We start from the raw sequence: 4,657 nt of genomic DNA, 5'->3' as shown, positions 1-4,657 counted from the left end.
GGAGCATTAGAGGCCAACGTTGGAATTTCAGTAGCACCGAAATCCGCGTTTCTATTCGCTCCGGTGGACACAGGTTGTTAAGGCACTGGTGCCGTATTAGCACCGGGTTTCAGTACCCAAATCTACACTTGTGTCTGATCCTTTTGGTTTTTTAATGCATGCAATGAAGGATGTGTGGTCCCCTAAGTGAGATTGGGTCCCAGTTACACACAGCTAGACATTATGTTTCAGCACAATAAAGTCCTGATAAAGTGTGTAAGAAATGTGAAAGGACACATTTAAATGTTTCAAAGTTATTTCATCCTTCACAATTTACTTAATTTTCTGTCAGTCTCTTTATCGACTGTAGGTTTAACCGTGAAAGTGAGCTGCAAGTTCAACAAAGGGTCTCTTGCCTGCAACTCAGATCCTTAAAATGCAGAAAATATTCAACATAACCACAAATCCATGTAAAAGTTACAAATACATACAAGCATTTGGCCACTTTCAGTGACTTTGGTACCAAGAAAATTGTTCAACTTAACCAAAAAGACTTTCAGAGACATCAACTCCTGATGCTGCACCTTTGAAATATTATGGCTCAAATAATTCAGGTCAAATGCCATAGGGTCCTCTGCTCCGGTGAAAACACAAATCCACACCGTTTGTTTCACAGTACACATTGTCACCCCTGAATCTCGACATGGATTCTGCTGGTTTTTGGAAAGTTACCGCAGGATTAGACCTCTGCTTCGACTCTTCCGCTCTCAGGGGCTTCTTCCTAGAAAAACGGGCTGCTTTTATTACTGCTCTGTGGGAGCAGATGTTCAAAATCCAGATTATTGAACTGCTTTGCAATGCTGTTGTTGAAGCTGCCAGTGAAAAGCAAGCCTAAACAGTGGCCTGCATACGGTACGTTTAAACACCCGTGTTATAGTTGACTAAAAAGATGAATAAAAAGACATCTTTTGGAAATTGATATTAATGCCTTAAGAAGATTGACATGGGGTACTTTCCATAAGATCATCTCTCAGTGCAAATCAAACCAGCTGTTAGTTTAACTGAAATAAAAGCATGCCAATCTCTAGGTGTGTTGAAGGGTATATGATGATGGGGGGGGGGGGTATTTTAATTCCAAAGGCCAAGGGAACTTTATCAAGATGCATAGCATCCTGATACATGAATTAACTGGCCTTTAATAATAATAATAATAATAATAATAATACATTATATTTAACAGCGCCTTTCTAACACTCAAGGACGCTTTACAGACAATAATAAATAATAAAAATCTGCCTGCTTCTATGGAAATTTAACATAGGAGTGTGTATACTTATGCCCCCTGTATTTTAACATAGGGGGGTGTATACCTATGCCCCCTGTATTTTAAGGAAGAACATTTATTCTTTTATGATACATTATTCATTCACAAAGTAAATTTGTGTCATTAGAGGTTGGATTTTTTCAAATTTTTTTATTAAGACATTAAGATCAATTTCCAAAAGATGTTTTTTTTTTATTCTTCTCATGTAAGCCACTGTTAATAAAAGTACATCCAGGAGCTGAGATCTGCAACATTTCAACAAGGTCTCTAGAAGCTTTGTAGTCCAACTGGACTGTATTTAAGGAACATTTGTTTGCAGAAATCCATAATGATGAAATCATATATCATCATATACCTTTGAGATTTCCTTGTGAAATGTAAAGGGCATTATAAATAAAATGTATTATTATTATTATTATTATAATCCCGTCCAGTTATTTGTTGTTTGTCGGCATGACTCCCGTGATGCATGGGAGTGAGTGTGTTGTCCAATCAGAGGCTGTCTTCCTGACTATCAGACTCTAAATGCATTAGCAGGGATGGACGCAATCCGTGCCATTACTGATGTACATCCTAATTTATTATCTATAGCCTTCTATCATATATAGTAACACCCAAAATGGGTTACTTTGCTGCTACATATAATGAATGTGGAATGAACGAGCCAGAATAACGATGTAACAGCGTCAATGTAATAAATAATGTGCAGATTCTTATTTGGATAGAATTGTAAGGCGTGCGCCCAGGGCTCAATCACTATGGATGTATATTTTTAATTGGACTTTTACATATTTTATGTGACCAACAGACAGGAAGTGATGCCAGGAGACAGGCAGCTTGCTCATCCAATAGATAACCCTAACCTTACACAAGCTGGGAGGGCCTTATGTGTAGTGTGTGTGTATGTAGGCAGAGCTACAGGTTATTCAAGCATTAGAATGTTTTATAATGAAATACCACATATTATACCTTTTAAGTTTTTATCTAAAACTCAAAATGAAATGGTAACAGTTTTGAATAAGCATCCACAAAATGGCAGACCCAAAATGGCAGACTGTGAGAACACAGTAAGCAGCTAAGCTGTGAAGAACTGACAAAGGGACCCTTTTTTTAATTCAACACTTTATTCAGCAGTTTGCATGCATCTACATAATCAAACATCATACACAACTGATTGGAAAACAATCCTCTGCCTCCCAAAAAATATTGGCTAAGCACCATTTTGCATTTCAGAAATGTTACGTCTCTGGCAGTTACTTTAGCTAATGAATATTTCCAGTTCTTGGAAGAACAAAAAGGAGCCGATTTATGGACTAAATTACATACAATCCCACAAAAATATAATAAGAGGGATAACAAAACAGCTGCAGCAAACCAGGCAAAGCAAAGCCAGCATTTAAACTATTCACATTTATTTGGCAGAGGGTTTAACAGCTTTTCCATTGTTTATATTATGTTTATTTTCAGTTTCCTACTTGTAATTTGTATTTCTATTAGAACATGATTTCATGCTTACATATCAAAAACACTTCATTTTCTCATACTGCTAATGGGTTCTGCACCTGCTCCATGGCTGATGTCTCTGTCTGATCAGATCTGTTACAAAAAATACAAAATAATAAAAAAATAAATAAAAAGCTCTGCTCTGATTGGTCACCAGTTCCGGATCTTTTGCATGCCGTGCTCTCGGCGTCTCTGTACTGTCCGTCATTGCAGCCGGGCATTGACTGTAACGGAGTATAAAGCGTCACTTTCTACTGTAAAACATCAACAATAAAAGCTTTTCCACCAAAAGCTACACAATCAAACATTCTAGTAGGAATGTGATCCAAAATTGGGGATCAATTAACAAGCAACAACGATTTCAGCGCCTGACATTAGCATGTAGCTACATGTAGCGCTATATTTAATGTAAACACTGCAGTAACTTGCCTGGTGCAGATGACTGTCTAAAGAAATCTGGCACAGATTGACATCACGTTGAATGGAGAGTAGAAAAAACTGTTTGAAGCAGACTTTTCAGCACGGTCTGAAATCGGAGGTTTTTTGCTCACATGGATTATTTTTTTACATATGTTTATATCATTATTTGAAGCCCTGGCAACGTTTAACATGAACGCCCCACATTTTGACATTGCTTTCAACATATGCTTTCAGGGAAAAGCAGGATAGCTCCCCTGTAAAGCTTACCATGCTCCCTTTACGTATAAAAATAGATACGTCCATTTCAAACGATGTTACCGTGACTGCCCACATAGTTCCATGCGTCCTTTGCGTGGGCATAGCTGTAAAGCAATGCTTCCACTGCATCTCACGCAGATCTTTTCCTTTGCTACCGTCCAACTCCCATATAATTCCTGTCCAATATGCTCCCAGCTGTGCTGTAGGAACCTTTTCCCCTGTGCTCTAAAATTTCTGACCAACTTGTCTAGCCTCTCCTTAAAAAAGGTCAGCTTAAAATGTCTTTGTGATGTCCTACGATAGTGTCTTGCTTAAATTACTGGCCACAATGCCCCCACTATTTCCATTGGTACTGCTCTATTTTGTCTGTATTCCTAAGTTTTCAGAAACATGCACAATAAGGACAAAGTGTACAAATATCTAACACTGAGCATAAATTAGCGCTCACTTGGTGGTTATTGAGGGAGGTGAGACTTTTTTCCATTTACTGCTACTCTTCCAGGCCAGATTTTCCTGACAATCCAACAGACTCTCACACGTGAGCATTCATTAAAGGACCCCAGTTTAATCAAATGTCCTTGTTCTTCATTATTGGTCGCCAAAGGGAATGTGACAATGCATTTGTTTATCATAATGTAGCAATTACTTACAGGAAATCAGCGCCTGAAGGTCCCAGGAAATATTTTTGTCATCTGCCCCACAGTCGGGCAGTGATTTCAAACTAAAGGAGTTGTGACTCCTGGCCTGAATTTGTTTTACTCAATAACATAACACAGATGCTGAGATGTTAAAGCACTGATTAAAGAAGAACATAAATGATGGAACAGTAAAGAGTAAGGTAAAAAGTCAGATCTTTTCTTTCAGCCAAGATAGAATTACACGTGTCCAAATCCTGATATACTGTATCTTAAAAATAGTCGCAAACAAATAAATAAATGATTTCCTCCTATTCATTTTGAGCTATTTTCCTAAAGATGTGTTAGGAACCAATGAGCTTAGACTGGAGTCCCACAGACAAGTTGAGAAAGTCGTAAAGTATTGCAAGACGGACTGACATGTGGTTGGTTCTGGTGTTTCCTGGGACTTTTTTTGACACCTTATTCTTTAAATGACTGAATTCACATGACTTTGTTCTAGATATTAAAAGCATTCTTCTAGACAACAAAAGCACTG

The sequence above is a fragment of the Etheostoma spectabile genome, chromosome 4, assembly GCF_008692095.1.
Source record: "Etheostoma spectabile isolate EspeVRDwgs_2016 chromosome 4, UIUC_Espe_1.0, whole genome shotgun sequence".
NCBI classification, from domain to species: domain Eukaryota; kingdom Metazoa; phylum Chordata; class Actinopteri; order Perciformes; family Percidae; genus Etheostoma; species Etheostoma spectabile.
Note: the sequence above shows the minus strand (reverse complement) of the source record.